A 19239-nucleotide genomic window follows, 5' to 3' on the forward strand; every position below is an offset into this window, starting at 1 on the left:
AGGAGCAGGGGCTAGTAAAAGGTTGGCAACCATTGTGGTGGGAAGTATTACACATACCAAAACCTGTGGATTTCAAAACACTAAGTATATAAGAACATAACAGCAGCTCTGGTGGATCAGGCCCAAGGTCTATCTAGTTCACCATCTTGTTTCATACAGTGGCCCACCAGATGCCTTTGGGGCATGCCCACTCTCCTGCTGTTGCTCCTCAGCAACTGGTATTTAGAGGTATCTTGCCTCTTAGGCTGGAGGTGTCCTATAATCCTCAGACTAGTAGCCATGGATAGACTTGACCTCCATGTATTTATCTAAGACCTTCTTGAAGCCATCCAGACTGGTGGCTGTCACCACATCTTGTGGCAGATAATTCCATAGGTTAATTATGTGTTGTGTGAAAAATGGATTCCTTTTGTCGGTCCTAAATTTCTTGGCAGTTTAAAGGGATGACTCCTGGTTCTAGTGTTATGAGAAAGGAAGAAACATTTTTCTCTGTCCACTCTCCATGCATACTTTAATATACCTCTACCATGTCTCCCCTCAGTCATCTTTTTAATAAACTAAAAAGCCACAGGTGTTGCAGCCTTACTTTGTACGGAAGGTGCTCTAGGCCTTTGATCATCTTGGTTGCCCTCTTCTGTACCTTCTCCAGTACCTATAGTGTCCTTTAGGAGGTATGGTGACCAGAACTGTACACAGTACTCCAATTGTGGCCACACGATAGGTTTGTATAAAGACACTATGATATTAACAGTTTTATTTTTCAACTACCTTCCTAATTATTTCAATCATGGAACTGGCCTTTTTCACAGCTGCTGCACATTGTGTCAACACTTCCAACAAGCTGTCCACCACAACCCCAAGATCTCTCTCCTGGTCAGTCACCAACAGCTCAGAAACCATCAGTGTATATGTGAAGCTGGAGGTTTTTGCCCCAAGATGCATCACTTAACACTTGCTAACATTGAACCACATCTGCCATTTTGTTGCCCACTCCCCCAGTTTGGAGAGATCCTTTGGAGCTCCTCGCAATCTGTTTTGGATTTTACTACCCTAAATAGTTTGGTGTCATCTGCAAATTTGGCCATCTCGCTGCTTACCAATTTCTAGATCATTTATGAATAAAGGAAAAGGCACTGGTTGCAGTACAGATCCCTGGGGGACCCCACTTCCTTACTTCCCTCCATTTATAGAACTGTCCATTGATACCTACCGATCGTGAGACTTGCCTCCCTGTCTCTTTATCCCATGACTGCTAAGTTTTCTCAAGAGTCTTTGATAAGGAACTTGATAAGGAACTTAGTTGAAAGCTTTTTGAAAGTTCAAGTAGACTATGTCAACTGAATCACCTTTATCCACATGCCCATTGACACTCTCAAAGAACTCCAAAAGGTTGATGAAGCAAGATTTACCTTTGCAGAAGCCATGCTGGTTCTCCTCCAGCAGGGCCTCTTCTTATATATGCTTAACAAAGTTATCTTCGAGAATGTTTACCATCAATTTGCCCAGCACAGATGTTAAGCTAAAATAAAGTGAAGTGTGCCGTCCAGTCAGTGTCGACTCCTGGTGACCACAGAGCCCTGTGGTTGTCTTTGGTAGAATAGAAGGAGGGATTTACCATTGCCATCTCCCCTGCAGTATGAGATGAACCGGCCTATAATTTCCTAGATCACTTTTTGAAAATCGGTGTTATATTGTCTACTTTCCAGCCCTCTGTTACAATGCCTGATTGTAGGGATAAATTACATATTTTGGCAAGGAGGGGTCTGAAGTTGTCCTCAATTGAGGGAAATGATACGGGTTTTTCTCCCCAAAACCATGCTACATGCATTAATGAGTCAACAGCAGCAGCCTCAATATAAAAGTGTCCTATCCCTACATTTAATCAGGCTCCAGTTTGCATCAGAGAAGTTTCTGCTATACATGTCAAAGCATCTTGTGAAGAACCAGAAGTTGGATTAGATCGGATATGAGTAATGTAGGGGAGAGGAGATGCAACAAGAAATAAAAAGAGGCAACCCATAGAATATTTTGTCTTAATTTCAACAAGTCATAGACAAGAAACATTTCCTTAAGACAAGCCTTAAAGCGAACTTCTGAGAAATAATTCTCAGGAAGAGCTCAGTTGGGCTGAATCATCAATCCAAGAACAGAATGACAGCAACAATAAGTTAGGAAACAAGAAAAACAAGACAAATCAGAACAGAAAAGGGGGGTGGGGTGGCTAAGAGTATACAATGTGGTGCATTTTTCTTGATAAGATGCCACTGCTACCCCACCAGCTCCTCATTCTTAATAGATCCTTCCAAAATCTTCCAGCACAAACACAATTGTCTTCAAACATAGTACACATTTTAGAGCATAATACGGTGTATTATACTACACAGCTTTAAGCACCTAACAAAAGACAGATTTCAGTAGCTGGTTAAACTAGGTCCTTTGTTATAATACAGCCTAAAGCACAATGTGGTTCCTTGTAAAGTCAGCTCTTATTATTCTGTGAGCCTTTTGCAGAGTCGGAGGTCATTCACACAATCAAAAACTGTGTTAAACCAATTTTCAGTTGCGTGGAAACCAGGTACGAGGAAAACCTGGGCAGAAGTGATTGTGTGGAAGCAAGGTAGGAGGAAAGATTTTCCCGATTTTCCTCCTATTATTTTTCCACACAATCATTTCTATCCAGTAGGGAAGTGCATGAATTTGTTCATGCACTCCCAGGATGTGTGTGTGTGTGGGGGGGGTACCTTTAAAGAGCAGGGAGGGTGCCTGTCCCTGCCCCACCACTTTCCCCTCGCTGTGTGCACACACGGCGGCCATTTCCAGTATGACACTGACCAGAGTTGCAGGGAGGTATGCTGCAGCCCTGCGCCAATGCTTTTGGGAAGAGTGCCGCTGGGGGGGAAGTCGGGGGGTAGGCAGGGGCACCCTCCCTGCCCCTTAAAGGTAACCCCCCTGCCTCTGAACCAGCTCAAATGCTAGCATTCCGAATCAGTTTGGCGCTCCAGAAAAGGAGTACCAAACTGGTTCGTGTACATCCCTACTACCCAGATTTTCCCCCTTTCTTGCTTCCACACAACTGAAAACTGAGAGCACACTCAGCTCTCAAACCTGGGTAGAACACAGTTTTTGATGGTGTGAATGACTTCTAGATGTTTACTTGGCTATGGTTGACTTCCATCTGTGCTGCCAGAGCTAAGAAAGGTGGGTCCATGGCAATTCTACATGTTCAACTCAGCACTGATCAGCTGTGGCATCCAATCACAACAGATCACAGTCTGTGATGACTTCAGCAGTTGGTGTTGGCATTCACATGACTAGCTGAGCCCATGATGAAAGTCACATAGGACAACTATAGAACACAGCTAAGGGCTGACAGAGAGTGATTCTACTTCCTCCATAGATTAGTTTTTCAAAATACCTTGTGGTGGGTTCCAGTCTAGTAAATTGTTCAACCTGCAAGCTGATCCTCAGGCATTAGTTGTTATTTTTTAAATCACATAAACCAGCTTTAGAATATCTAGAACTGATTGTGTTTTGTTCAGCCATCAAGCACAAAGGCTACTTTAAATGTTACATTTTCCTATGCAGACATCAATTACTATATACAGACTCTGTATCATGTGAAATGCAGCTAGCTTTCTTTCCATTACAAATGAACTGATCAGGTAGTTCACATTCACAGGAGGGATTCCCAACAGATTTCCAATACATAAACATGTTAATTAATTTACATGTATGCATTTGAGCAATGGCTACCCATTCTCCCATCTTTAAGCAATTAAAACCCTTAAAAATGTGTTTTGGTGCTGCTATTGCTGAATGCATGTTTCAAAATTAGAACTATCATACTTCCTCTCATTTTTTGAGAAATTGCAAAACAGAGAAAGAGAAGCTACTTTAGAAGGAAAAAAAAGATAACATAATTTACAGATAGTGCTACAGTCTAAGTACTGTTTTACCAACTCATGTTTCTTCCCTGGAATACAAAGGGATTTTGCATGTAAAAGGCTATTGCTTTTTGAAATTCTTGAGTAGCTTAACTGAGAATGACGCAAATACATGTAGTTGAGTAGAAAGGCTGGGCTTGTTGTTGAAATGGCTGTGTTAATGTCACTCTTGCTGTTACAATAATACACTTATTTTATTGGTAAATCATGTGCTTTAACTAGGTGCATTTGACCAAAGGAAGGGAAAATTCTACTTCTATATATTTTTTTAAATTGTTGGCTTCAGACTGATAGGCAGTTTTTTGGCTGTCGTTTCTGAGCGAAGCAGATAGAAATGGTGATTTGTAACTGAACTCCTACTTGGGTGTGGCTCTTTTACACTGTGTTACTATGAGACAGAGATTAAGTTAATGAAGGCCTTCAGAAATCAGAGAGAACTTTCAGATTGTTTTCAGCAAACAGATAATTAAATCGGAGAGTCAGAGGGGATGAGTCTGCTTTGTTTTTGCTACACAAATGTTTATGCAGACTAATTATTGTGTGTTTAAACAGAAAATCTTTATTACTAAGAGTGCAATCTTAGGCATACTTAGTAAAGAGTAAGTTGTGTGCTCAATAAAACTTACTTCTGAATATACATGCTTAGGATCATACTGCAGGCTATGATAAAACAAGAAGAAGCAAGGTCAGCAAAAATCCTCAGAAGCTGTGGGTTTCCAGGCCTGATCCTGCAATCCTTACTCAAGTGCATTCAAGTGAGCTTTACTAGATTTGCTTATTACTCACAGGAAGCAAAAGTAATTCTGCTATGACTTCTCTGTCAGCTTCCTGTTCATTTTGTCCAAGTTAGAAGTATTCAGCACCAGTTCATATATGACTCTGGCTTTATAATCTTGCTTAGACTTTACTCACATAAGTCTTTTAAAACTACCGTCCTATGTACTCTTGGTAAGGAATAAGCCCACTGAAGTAGGACTTACTTCTGAGTAAACAAAGCATAGAATCGGACTGCACTTTAAACAAAATAGATAGATGTAACAAGTAGAAAGTACAAAATCGGAGAGAAAGAGAGCATGGCTGAATGTGCAGATGGCAATGTTACTGCACTCAGTGACTGACACCTTCACGAATGGTGCAGAGGCATAACATGTAAAGAGTCTCTGCAGCATTTAGTAAGCGTTTAGTAATGGAGAGCTGTGCTGTGGGGGTGGGGTGTGTGTCAAGCAATGTTTGCCAATATAGCAATTTCCCTGCAATATAGAAGTAGGTCCCTGAGGGCTGCACAACTCACATTTTAAAAAATGAACAAAGCATCCCTGCCAGGCTCTCCATACGAGCAATGTGGAGAGCCTGCAGGGGGCTTGTGGGGAGAGTGGGCTTGACCCACACATGAGTAGTCAGCTCACCCTGGGCAGCCGAATTGGCCGCCCACACAGTTACCAGCTCCGGCATGGAGCCAGGTGGGGCATCGGGGATCAGGGGCCTCCTGGCCCCTGGCAGTCCCAGAATGCCCCATGCAAGTATATGGGGCATTCTGGGGAGCCCCCCCAAGGCCAGGAGGCTTGTTGTAGCCTTCCCGTCGGGGGTCTCTTCATGAGTCACCGTGGCGTGGTGCCTCAATTAAGAGGGAGGGATTAACTGGGCTTGCCGCCAGGAGCCCCACGGCTGTACATGGTTCACACATGTACTGGAAACCAGGCTGGGCTCCCTTAGCCCGGTTTCCAGTGCGCGTGAGAATAGCCTCCCTGAGTGCTTATTTACAAATTTTCGTAATCCCTATCCTGTCCTTATTTACAATAAGGACAGAATTTACCAGGCATATTTTCCAAAAAAGGGACTGCCTCTAGAAAAAAATGGAACTGTTTTTAATTTGATTTATATACTGCCTTTCAAGTTGGAACTCAAGGCAGTGTACAATTAAAAATTACATTTTACAATAAAATACAGTAACCAAACAAAAATTTTTAAAAACCTACAATATGTAAGCAATCACAACAGAAAATATACATGGTAGACCAAAAGTCCAAGACCAGATATATTTCAAATTTAAAAGGCTAGACGAACAGCAGAATCTTAACTTGTTGGTGAAAGAACAACAAATGGGGGCCTGGCAAACCTCCCGGGGCAGGGAATTCCAGAGTATGTAGCCATCACTTAGAAGGCCCTGTCACTGGTCACACCAAGTCATGCCCCAGAAAGGAGTGCTACCCAGAGCAAGGACTCCCCAATAGATCTCAATGACTGGGCAGGCACATATGGGAGAAGGTGATCCATAAGTAAGGGTATGCAGAAACAGTTCATGAGTGAACCGATCCACCATGAACTGGGCCGGTTTGAGAGGCTGGATTGAACCACTTCATGCTGGTTCATTAGTTTGCCTAGCCAAGCCAGTCATTTCGACCGAACTGGTCCACAGAGCGGCGGATTTGTCCAAATTTGGATAAAACCTCTACAAACAGTCCATACACACCCTTATCCCTAATGTACCCTTTCCCCAACCTGTTTAAGGCTTTAAAGGTAAGAAACATCACCTTAAATTGTGCCTAGAAATGAATTGGGAGCCAATGTAGATGAAAAAGGATAGGGATCATATGCTCCCAACAGAAATCTAGCTGCCATGTTCTGGACTAGGTGCCATTTCTGAACATTTTCCCGGGGCAGCCCCGTTAAAAATAATTGGGACCAGAATTTCTCTGTAGCTGCACCTGGGTTGTGGAATGCACTCCCCGCAGAAATTTGTGGTTTAGAATCATTACTGGCCTTTAAGAGAGCCCTTAAAACTTTTGTTGTTGTACTGGCCTTCTAGGGTTTTTAAATTGTTTTAACTGTTTTAAACTGTGTTTGGATTGTTGAGATTTTATGGTTTTAAGTCTGATTTTTAAATGATTGTATTTTGTTTTGGTTTTGTAAACCACCCAGAGCTGTTGGATGGTGCAGTATAGAAATGAATGAATGAATGAATGAATCCATTAATTAAATTGAATCAAGCTTCTGTGCGACTAAAGTTTAGGTGATCATGGCCAGATCTGCTGTCTCCAGGAAATGATGCAGCCAGCACACAACACAAAGCTGAGCATAGGTGCTCCTGGCCACCACCCACCACCTGATTATCCAGGTGCAAAGCCAGGTCCAGAAGAACTCCTCCAGAGGGAGTACAACCCCACCCAGAACAGCTCATCTATTTAGACCTGGATCTGTTCTCATCATAATCAGGAACACTTCTGTCTTATCCAGATTTGCTTCCAGCTTGTTTGCCTACATCCAGTTTATCACCACCCCCAGTTATTGGCTGAAGAGAAGGCACCCTCAGCTTCCTTGGCTTCCGTGGGAAATGGAAAGTAGAGCTGGGTGTCATCAGTCAAAGCAGAAAGTGCCAACTGCTAGGGATAGCCCTGACCTAGCAGGAGCATCTAGTCAGTTAATCACACTGAAATTAATGGATCCTCTTGTCAGCTGAGATGGTTGAAGCTGACCACAGTGACGGAGATAGTGCAGAACACCTGAGTTCCACTTTCCTCCCATGTGCTGCCTTGAAACAGGTAGTCAGATTGCATCTTCTGTCTGATGGGTCTAATCCTTATGCAGAGGTGCACCTAGGTAATTTTGGAGCCTGGACCTAATGGCCTTTGGAGCACATACACTCCCCCCGCCCTACTGCATGGTAAGCATCATCCCCCACTGCCACACACACTGTGATACACACAGTATTTTTTAACATGTGAGTTCTTTAGGACACAAACAGCAACTGAACTTACAAGAATATAATATAATATAAAACAGGTATATTTGGGTAAATATGCATTAGCAGAAACATTTCAACATGCAACTTAACATATTCCCATCCCGCATATTTCCCCCCCCCCGTCTCTAAAGCAGAGGTCACGGCTGCCTACCTGGCCAGCGGTGTGGAACAGCAACCACACCACCCGGGATAGACTAAAGAAGATTGGGGGGCCTCCAGGGGGTGTGGAGGCCCTGGACCTCAGCCTGGAAGTCCAGGAGTAAGAGCGCCTCTGTCCTTATGCCTGGGCTTCTGATTCCAGAACTCCTAGTCCTAGTTTTGCCTGGCTGATACCTCCTTTAAGGTGGTTCGTTCTGGTGCTGACCGGTTGCCTGTCACTTGCCTTGAGGCTCCAGAATGGGCCATGATTCCATCTGCTTGCTTTTCCTGAGCAACAGTTCCCTATCCTGTGGGAATAGTTAAAATATTGTCAGCCGGGGTGTGGTGGGGGAGTGGCGTTGGGGCAGGGAAGGGGGACATCCTCCATGTAACCCAAGACAGGAGACTTTTATTAATGTATTCCTGTCAAGTTGCCCATGTTTGCTGGCAATATTCATGGAACTGAGCACTCGTACTGCAATCAATTTTGAGTCCCTGATGAAGGAGTTTCTTCCAAAATTTGTTCAGCAAATTCACAACAATACACTAATAAGGCAGTTAGAGGAAGTCCCCTCCCTCTGTCAGTTTGCTTTGGTGACTCCCCTCATGTTTTGTCAAAACCCTGCAAAGACTATTAACCAGACTTTGCTTTCTTACTGTGTTTTTATCTTTTCTGCCTGTGGTTATTTCTGGCCCTTGGCTTTGGAACTGATCCCTGGCAGCCTTATGCTATAATACGGGAATTTCTTCTCATTCATTAAATAAATGAACCCTCAGGAAGGAGCTGAACCCCTCATTTAAACACCACAGGCAAATCTATTATAACTGAAAAGCTTTTCAAAACAGGTCCCTCTCTTTTTCCAGTGGAAGAGATCAAGGTGCAGATGTTTGATGGTACCCTCTGTAGGGTGATGATTGAATTCTTTTGTATACCTTCAACAGAGAAGCTAAAAATGATACAATAAAATGGGCATGCCTGTTAAAAAGTAATGTGTCCCCTCCCCCTTATGATTCGTCTTACATTTTACACAAATATAATTCACAGCACTTAACTTGGGTACAGGTTTCAGACATAAAAATCTGCTGTGTTAATTATCAGATACAGAAATCTGCTTGATATTGTTACATATGCTCTCTACTTCTATGAGCAGTGGGTAGTTTCTGGGGCATACAGTAACAGATTCTGGCTTCCTTGGAGGAGAGATCACTGGATAATCCTTGTAATATTTGTCTATTGTAATACTTTGCCTTTGTAATATTTGGTTCATTTACAAATATGTAGGCTGAGCATCAGGTGGACAGGAGCATATGCACTCCTATAAGTCAACAACAGATTGCATCAGCTCCCAGTTCCATCCAGTCTGTCCCACTCAGACTTTATACATTTGTTCTCTCCAGCAAGTGGAGGCACTCGGAGCCTCTGCCTCTACACAGCGGCATTTTTAAAGGTTGGGGCAGGGGGGAAGAATTAAGTTTCCCTCCAAGATGCCACTTCCCAAGATTTGCCACCATAGGCAGCTGCCTATACTGCCTATGCAGTAATCCGCCATTGGCTGGGATTGAGGCTGATTCTGGTGCTGCCTCCCTGGGTAGCCCAGGATTTCTACCCAGCCTTTCACCTGAGTGTACCCTTTTACCCAGGTCTGGTGTTGTGTGTGAACTCAGGCTGCAAGCAGCCCCAAACAGACACAGAGCCAGGTGCCTAGAGTGTCCAGCTGGAGGGAAAATCCCTCAATGCACCACACTCATCATGCAGTGCATTGTGGGATATCTGGAGGCTGGGATGCATTTTCCTGGCCTCCAGAATGCTGAGCGGCCCGCGGCAGAACCCATCATATGAGTGTGTGAGCCACATGGCTCAGATCATCCCTGGATCATCTGGAGGGGAGGTAGGTGCTATCCTGCCTTCACCCCCGCTCTCCCCGTCCCAGCAAAAGGTTGTGTAAACAAACCTAATGTGTGTCCCCCAAATATATATATATATATATATATATATATATATATATATATATATATGAATATTCCTTTTATCCTGTGTTATATAGGTCTGCGGATTTATTTTTAAATACATTTAAATTGGGTATTTTAAAAGGATGGAGGATAGAAAGCCCCCTTTATTTAATAAGATAAATATACATTTTGCCCAAATGTTGTACATTGTAGGGGAGTGGAAGAAGGGCTGCACCCTCAGAGAGAGGCTGTGCAACCGCTCAGGGACATATTTCTGGAAGTGACAAGAACTTCTGGAGGGAGAGAAGAGAAGCTTAAAGCAGGTACACTGCAGCCTCTCTGTGAGGGTACAGCCCTTCTTCTGCTCTCCTAAGGCTGCACAACATTTGGGCCAATATCTAAGTAAATTGGGCCCTTGTGTGTATCAGGTATTCCTGGTGATGAAGTTAACCAGATGTTTTTACCTACTTGCAATTAAATATATAGTAAACAGATAGTAGTTATCCTGAAGTGTCATTGCGAAATCTAGCTCTTTAAGGTTGTAAGGTAAAGTGTGCATCATGAACCCTTAGACCATGCCCTGTGAGCTAGGATTCCCCATGAATTGCATTGCTTAAGAGTTAACACTCACCCAAAGGCTTGATCTGAGTGAGCCGGATCAAAAAACCACATTATTTCTGTGCTGGGGTTATCCAAGAGACTGGCCATTTCTTACACATCCTTAAGTGTCTATAGGCAATAATGTGCCTGAGGTGACTGGGCATGAAATACTGACAGAATGACTTGGGGGGAATTTGTAACAACCTTTTGCTATTTTTCAAAAAGCCTCAAGGGCAGGATAGTAGAGATCAAATGTTAGGGAAGGCAATTCAGCTCAGAGTAAGGAATTCACGAATCCACCTGTTGGTGAGGCGAAATCAGTTTGACTAGAGAGACTTGTGCCTTTACTACCTCACATTACAATGTGCCACTGTGGACAGGAATGAATCATTTTTGCATTTTTGTGGATGTGGCCTTTCAACTACCTATTCTTAGCTTCATGTCATTATGCTTTAACTTTGAGCTAAGTAGAGATTCTTCCACTGTTTGTCGCAATGTTAAGCATGTAAGTCAGTGCATGCTCAAGGAAAAGATAAAAATACTGAGAATTGTTTTCAAAAAGAGCAACAAAATGCAGCAATTCAGCACAAATATACCATCTGGTTCCTCTTAACATTTGAGATTTTGAGTATTTGTCCAGAACACTGTTTTTATAAAGTTTGTGGAGAGAACTAATGAGGAATGCACATTATGTTAAATAACCTTGTTGGTCATAACATGTGATAACCTGTTTCTTCAATGTTGAGCTATAATCAAGATTAAAGGGAGCGGCGGTAGTAATGAGATGGAGGAAACATATATAAAAGGCACTTTGCTTTTTCCTTATCTTGGCCACTTTAAACTTCCAGGGTGTGCCGGGTGGGGCATAAAGGAATAACATTCCACCTTCTATGGCTCCTGGTTCCGCATTGGAAGAGACAATTCCAGGGAACCATTTCCTGTAGTTATGACTTACCTGGAGCTTGTTCAGACCACTGTTCTAAGCAGGCAGTGCAGAAAGTGGGGCTGGCATTGGAGGGAGAGAGGCTTTCTTATCCCCATCCAAAGACCATCATCTCATCTGATCTACCACATACTCAGTCTTTATTAGTACAGCCAATGGCCAGAAGTACAAGAATAAAATCATTTAGAATTAATAACTTCATTCCGAATAACACCACAAATATAACAAAATTTAGCAACATTGAATAAATTCTCCTCTTTACAATCCTTTAAAATTAAATTTAAATAGTCCATTTCAGTTAATCCTGGAAACAGGATAAATTGAGGAGAAATATATGTCTTCCTAATGTCACTATAAAATTGGCAATACAAAAGGACATGAGCCGTCGTCTCAACTTCTCCCAATCCACACGGGCAAACATGACAATGCTAAGGAATGTTTTGGAATCTCCCCTGCAGAACAGCTGTATTCATGCCATTACAACGGGCCAACACATACTCCTCCTCACAAGTCCCAAAGTAGGAAACTCTTCTGCACATGCTTCCAAGATTTGCTGTCATCACCATGGTGCAAGTCAGAATGGCTTGGAGTCCTACCTTTTATCAGCAATCTTCATGAGGGGCTTCGGGCAGGGATTCCTTCCTGCTCTGAAGCCTTTGATCCAAGCTGCCACCAGAGTGGGGACGCTCCCAGCATCTTCCTTATTCATGGCTACATTATAGCGTGCCACTGTCCCTGTCACAATCCCAGCCCCACAGACACCTTTGTTGGAGGAGGATGCTGGGAGTTCTGAGGACGAGACAGCAGAGGGGCCACCAAACCCTGTGGCTTCAGCCGCGTCTCGAGGAAATGCCATTGCCCTCGTCTTCCAAGTCTGAGAACTCACTTGAACCTCAACCCTCTGCAGTAGAAACACACCCACCCACCACAGGGACCTGCACCTGTGGAATAGGTTCCTGCCCCTTTAAGCCTTTGCAGTCACTGGAGGATGGGGGAGAAGCCTGAAGCAGGAGTCCTGGGTCCGAATGATTCAAGGCCTCAGTCTGAGACTGAGTCAACTTTTGCTGAACATCTAATTATCTTGAGTGGATGGCCAAAGCTCAGTCTGGGAATGCTCCAACCTCTGACCTCCTTACTGTATTGATCCTGCTGGACCTGGCCTGGCCTGATCTGGCTTGATCTGGCCACTAGCCACTGGACACTTGTGCTGATCCCTTTCTGGAACAGGGCAGTCTCTCCCTCCTGGTGTCTTTCCTGCTCAGGGAAGAAGCATTTTGAGCTGTTCCCCACACAGTAAAGATGCTATGGTTTTTTAAAGGTCACCAGTCACAGCTTTAGTTATATCAAAAGCTGTGGGTGGGGGGTGGGGATTAGAATGAACCATCATATAATCTAGTTCAACAAACAGCATAGAGAATTGGAGGTGTGCAGTGGGACCCCCAAATCTCCAAACAATAAAGTGGTGGGTTTCCCCCCCCCCTTTGGAGACTTTCCATTTTTAACTGGAACTAGTCCAGTGCTAACTATTATGAAAGGGCAATACAAGAAGAGGGCTTATGTCCCCATCAGCAGCTGAGACAGAATAATTGAGTTGGAAGGCCAGCTAGTCAAACTGTCTCTCATATTTTTGTATTGCATTTGCTTGGCAGTCATGGAATAAGGGGACAAATACATGTGTGGATTGCTAACTGGTTGAAGGACAGGAAACAGAGGGTAGGGATAAATGGAGAGTTTTCACAATGGAGGGAATTAAGAGGTGGGGTCCCCCAGGGATCTGTACTGGGACCGGTGCTTTTTAATTTATTAATCAATGATCTAGAAGTTGGGGAAAGCAGCGAGGCGGCCAAATTTGCAGATGACACCAAACTATTTAAGATAGTGAAATACAAAACAGATTGCGAGGAGCTCCAAAAGGATCTCTCCAAACTGGGGGAGCAGGCGACAAAATGGCAAATGCAGTTCAATGTTGGTAAGTATAAAGTGATGCATATTGAAGGAAAAAACCCTCAACTTCACATATACACTGATGGGATCTGAGCTGTTGGTGACTGACCAGGAGAGGGATCTTGGTGTCGTGGTGGACAACTCATTGAAAGTGTCGACTCAATGTGTGGCAGCTGTGAAAAAGGCCAATTCCATGTGAGGGCTCATTAGGAAGGGGACTGAAAACAAAACTGCTTATATTATAATGCCCTTATACAACTATGGTGCAGCCACACTTGGAGTACTGCATACAATTCTGGTCACCACACCTAAAAAAGGACATTGTAGAACTGGAAAAGGTCCAGAAGAGGGCAACCACGATGATCAGGGGCCTAGAGCACCTTTCTCCAGCCTCAGAGGCAGGATGCCTCTGAATACCAGTTGCAGGGGAGTAACAGCAGGAGAGAGGGCATGCCCTCAGCTCCTGCCTGTGGGCTTCCAGTGGCATCTGGTGGGCCACTGTGTGAAACAGGATCCTGAACAAGATGGGCTTTGGGCCTGATCCAGCAGGGCTGATCTTATGTTCTTTCCACAAGAATCCAAGAACATAATAATACATAGTGTTATTCTATTGTTCTTTTTGCAGGTTGCAGATTTCACCTTTTTGCTGGTCTTGTGGTAGTAAGTATGATTTGATTTTGTCCCCTTTGTTAAGCAGGGTCTGCCCTGGATACATCTGAATGGGAGACTACATGTGAGCACTATAAGGTATTCCTCGTAGAGGATGGGGCTGCTCTGGGAAGAGCACCTGCATGTTTGCATGCAGAAGGTCCCAACTTCCCTCCCTGGCATCTCCAAAAGAGGGCTGAGAGAGACTCCTGCCTGCAACCTTGGAGAAGCCGCTGCCAGTCTGTGTAGACAATACTGAGCTAGATGGACCAATGGTCTGACTTGCTTTAAGGCAGCTTCCTATCTTCCTATGCCTTTTTTCTCCTGTCAAAGCCAATAAGGGCAAGTTTAGACAATCTTCCAAAAATAACTAGGAAGAAAGCCGCAGTTCCCAGCAAGTGTGTGCTCCTGCCATTTGCCAGTACTTCCGCCAATTTTCATGTTTTCTGAAAATGGGAATGTTGGGTGGAGAATGTTAGGACTCCTCCATCAGCCTGACATTCATAAACAATGCTTGAAATTGGCTTGTCAGTGTCAGGTGGCAGAGGGATCCTGACATTCTCCACCTGACATTTCCAACTTCAGACAACAATGAAATGGGCGGAAGTACTGGCGAGCAACAGTGGCACATGCAGTGGCGGATTAAGGCAGAGGAGGCATCTGCCTAGAGTGGTAAAATCTGAAGAGTGGCAACTTTTGCTGCTCCTCAAATTTTGCCATGCCTCTCTGGGGGAGGCGGTAGGTTTGAAGGAGAGAAAGGGAAATAAATGCTGTCAGACACCAAACGGTGCCTGAAAAGATGGGGAAAGCTTGCTTGGCTTAGGAGTCCGAGAGGTGAGCTATGCCCCCGTGTGTGGGATGTTACTGGAGGGGCCAGTGGCAGAGCCAGAGACAGGCCACCGCCACTCCTGGTGCTGTAAAAGGTTAAAAGGGGGGGCACTCTTCCCTCCTCACCTTCCTGCAGCCAGCTGCCGATACCGCACCCCATCCTGCCACTGGCAGTGGAGATATTTAGAGGCAAAAGGGGGCTCTCCCCTCTCACACACCCTTCCCCGCAGCAGCAAAAGCCTGTTTGCCTATGGGTGGCAAAGAGGTTGTTCAGCCCCTGAACACATGCTCATGGGGAGTTGCCACTTTCTTCCTACTTACTTCAGAGAGCTGGGGGAAGGAGTCCTATTCCTGCTGGTAGCAAGACGTCATTCTTTCTGCTCCTCCAATGTCTCCTTTTTTAAGTTGTTGTTTTTATTTATTTATTTATTTATTTAAAAGTCCTGGCACTTGTTTTAAACATCCTTTCTTCGGTTTTCTGGCTATTTTGTGCTGTTTGGATTTCATCTCATCTCTCCTACTTACTTCATCTGAACCGGCCCTAAGCATCGCAGTGGCCCTCCTCATGCTTTGTAGGCCTGCTCCAGTTGCCCAGCATGTAGTTACTAATTCAGAACAATATTTTGCAGATTTCACTTCCAGGTACAGCGTCAATTCTATTCTGAGCAAAATGTGATATCACAATATTCCTGGGGAATCTAATGCATATGTCTGATGTCCTTACTTAAACATGTTTTCCAGGGGTGTCTTTTTGTTTTGTTTTTTTGAGGTGGTTCAGATACTTGGTCAAGTAGGTTTCCAGAGTTTAGTAGTATAGTGGGTCAAAACAGATGTTTATACCAAGGGCAACACTATCACTAATATGCCATCACTAACTCTCTTGAAAAATATTGTTTGTCTTCAGCCTCTGGTTAACCAGAGTTGATAGCAGCATAACATGAATTCATTTGTGCACCACAGCATACAATGATTTTATTATGCCACCTTTGCGTCTCTTGAAAACTACTGCCTTCCCTGTGACCTGCTACAGTTTTAACTGTGTAATATAAAGATGCCTTTGTACAAGGAAGAGTCAGGCTTGTATATATTGTACAGATTGCATGTATATATATCCCTTGTACATATTGTAATCATTTACAATATAGAATGATTTAAGCCCTTTTCAGGTGTTATTTCTTCTATCAGAGTTAATGCTTGCAGCTCCAAAAGTGGGTAGGAACTAAAGTCCCGCCCCGGAGCTGTCACTCACCACCTCCTGCTGGGTGCTCAGAGTTAAGGGCTTGTTTGTCTGAAGAGGAAAGCCGGGTAAGCAATGACGGCCAGAGCTTCCATGAGCTGCAACCTCAGGCATCCAGGTTGCAGCTAACGTAAGCAGCAGCCATCCTCGTAAGCACCCGCTTCCCTCTTCAGACATACAGAACCTTAACGGTGAGAGCCCAGCAGGAGGCAGTGAGTGGGCGGGACTTCCTACCCACTTTTGGAGCTGTAAGCATTAACTCCGATAGAAGAAAAACGTCTGAAGAAGGCTTTGTCTGGCTGCAGATGTCCTTAGCGGCTGAGATTTGTATAGAAATATTTAACGTATAGAAAAGTTTTGTTGTCAGAAAGCTTCAGAATTCCGTGTTGTTTTCTGAAATAACAGTTTGGGGCAATAGCTGATACCTGTGCCATTATAGTGCTGTGATGCTGGTTATTGGTGGTCATAAGGGAACTTTGTTTTTTATTGCTTGTCTCCTCTTCTTAGTGTTGGTGGATTGGTTCCGCAAGGATTCAGGAATGTTTTCTTGCCAGCTCCACCTGGTGATCAGATTGCACATTGCACCTTTGAGCTGTTTCTTTTAAATAACTATAGATCTTTCCATGTGGTTTATGACAATATGACTGCTGGTTCTTATGGGTAATTTTGAAAGTAGTTCAGGTGACCTCTTGTACATAACATAATTTCCTTGCATGATCTGCATGCCCATTTGTGAAACACCAATATATTTTTATTATTATATTTTTCCTAATTTAATCGCGGAAGGGGAAACTTTGCATGAGGAAGAAAAGGTGTAGACACATCATAGCTTAACCTGTAGAGGTGTGGTTACCTGCATAGATGTGATATTAGGGAGGCTTGGCTCCCAAGGATATGCTCCTGCATACCCCCTCAATTCCATACCTAAGAGTGCTTAAAATCTATTTTAAAACACAATGAGGTCATTCACACAATCAAAAACTGTGTTCACAGGTGTGTGCTCCCAATTTTTGGTCGTGTGGAAGCAAGATAAGCGGAAAACCTGGTTAGCTTTTCCTCCTACCTTGCTTCCACACAATCACTTCTACCCAGGTTTTCCTCCTACCTTGCTTCCACACAACCGAAAATTGGGAGCACAGAGGGCTCCCAAACCCAGGGAGAACCAGTTTTTGATTGTGTGAATGGACTCACTGTTTGTACATTCATAACAGTCAAAATAACTTAGTTCCCAAATTTGTCACTGTCCTCTTCAGAAGATAATGAAAACGTGATGCAAAGCCCTATTGAACAGACTGCTGAGGAGCCTGGTGATTTGCAGACATGGAGCTGCTCACACAGCTACACTTGTAGTGAGGCCAACAGCTAATTAAATGGAAATTTTGATTAGATTATTTTGTAGCTCAATAATGATGTGGCTGCCACAAGCAAAATAAACAAGGTTTGCTAAGAGGAATTTCACAAATCCATAGAGGGCCTTTGCCTTCTCCAATGTACAGAAAGTGATTGAGCTGATATATAAATACACACAGAGAACAGACACATCTGAAGAGTCATGTGTGTGCTCCATATATTCCATCCTTGGCTTGAAATTGTTTACATTTGGGCATTCATTCCTCAAGGTGTAAATAAGCCGCATACTATAAACCTTCTACTTTTTCTATCTCTGCCCCTTGTGGGATATTTTGAGGAGATACAGAGAAATGTAGAATAGATGCAAGCTGGGATGCTGCGGAGGTAATCGCTTACTATATGCAATACTGGCATTCTTCCAGGAAGCTCATCAGCTTTTGACACAGGGCAAGCTTTGTTGGATCTCACTACAGGTTGATTTAGTCCAGATCCTGCTTTCCGCAAGATGCCTCCAGGAAATCCACAAGCAAGGGCAATCGTCCACTCCCAGGGTTGCTTCCCAACGAAGTTAAGAAGCTTACTACTTCTGTACATGGAGGTCCTATTCAGCCATCATGATAAATAGCCATTTATATAGACCTATTCTCCATGAATTTATCTAATCTCCTTTTAGAATCTAGCTCACTTGAGACCAGTGCTGCATCACATGATACTGAATTCCATACATTAATTATGCTCTGCATGAAGTACTTTCTTATGTCTGTCTTAAACCTACCGTATTTACCCGAATAGAAGATGACCCTGAGTTTAAGATGACCCTCTTAAAAATATGTGTTAAATATAGGTTATACTATTTACCCAAAAAGAGAAGACCCTGAATTTAAGATGACCCCCCCCCACCAATTCTAACAAGAGTTTTCCAAATGATTGTGGGGGGGGGACTAACCTTGGATTCAGGTAAATACAGTACTACCCATGTTTTAGTGGATGGCCTCAATTTCTAGTATTATGAGGGAGAAAAGGTTCTCTATTCACTGTCTCCACACCATGCATCATAATATAAAGCTCCTGTCAAACCCGTACTAGGAACTTGATGCATAAACCTGTAATCCCCTTAAGCAGTTGTATCATCCTCTGAGAACAAGAGCAACCCCCCCCCCCGCCACTGAAACCATGAAGCCGGAGCCTCTGCATGAACAGATCCAAGAAGCTGTGCTGAGGCAGCAGAGTAAATCAACATAGGAAGCTACAGCCATCAACACATATGTGCTGTGATAGCATTCAAAGCTGTTACACCGAATTCAGAACTGGCAATCTGGGCAGAGGAGGGACAAAATGGAGAGGACTCTCTTAAGAGCCATCAAGTTATTTTACTTGCCACAGAGCCATCTTTTTCAGTAACAATGATTACGATTTAGTGGGTTAAACAAGAAGAAACTACAGTGGGAAGGACTTACTCAATTTTATTCATTCATTCATTCAATTTCTATACCGCCCTTCCAAAAATGTCTCAGGGTGGTTTACACAGAGAAATAACAAATAAATAAGATGGATCCCTGTCCCCAAAGGGCTCACAGTCTGAAAAGAAACATCAGATAGACACCAGCAGCAGTCACTGGAGATACTGTGCTGGGAGGTGGATAGGGCCAGTTACTCTTCTCTTGCTCAATAATGAGAATGACCACATTAAAAGGTGCCTCTTTGCCCAATTAGCAGGGGTTGCCATAGGAAGGAGGTTGCTATAGTTGCACAGTTGTACTCAGCACTGTGGATTACACTATGGAGGAAATGGCACAATGTTTAGATCATTGAATAAATAGGATCTCTCTCTTGAACATTATTCACGTATTCTTGTACATTATTCTTGAACATTGCATTTCATGCAATTTTTCCTATTTGTGAGAGGTTGGCCATT

Source organism: Hemicordylus capensis, chromosome 2, assembly GCF_027244095.1.
Source record: "Hemicordylus capensis ecotype Gifberg chromosome 2, rHemCap1.1.pri, whole genome shotgun sequence".
NCBI classification, from domain to species: domain Eukaryota; kingdom Metazoa; phylum Chordata; class Lepidosauria; order Squamata; family Cordylidae; genus Hemicordylus; species Hemicordylus capensis.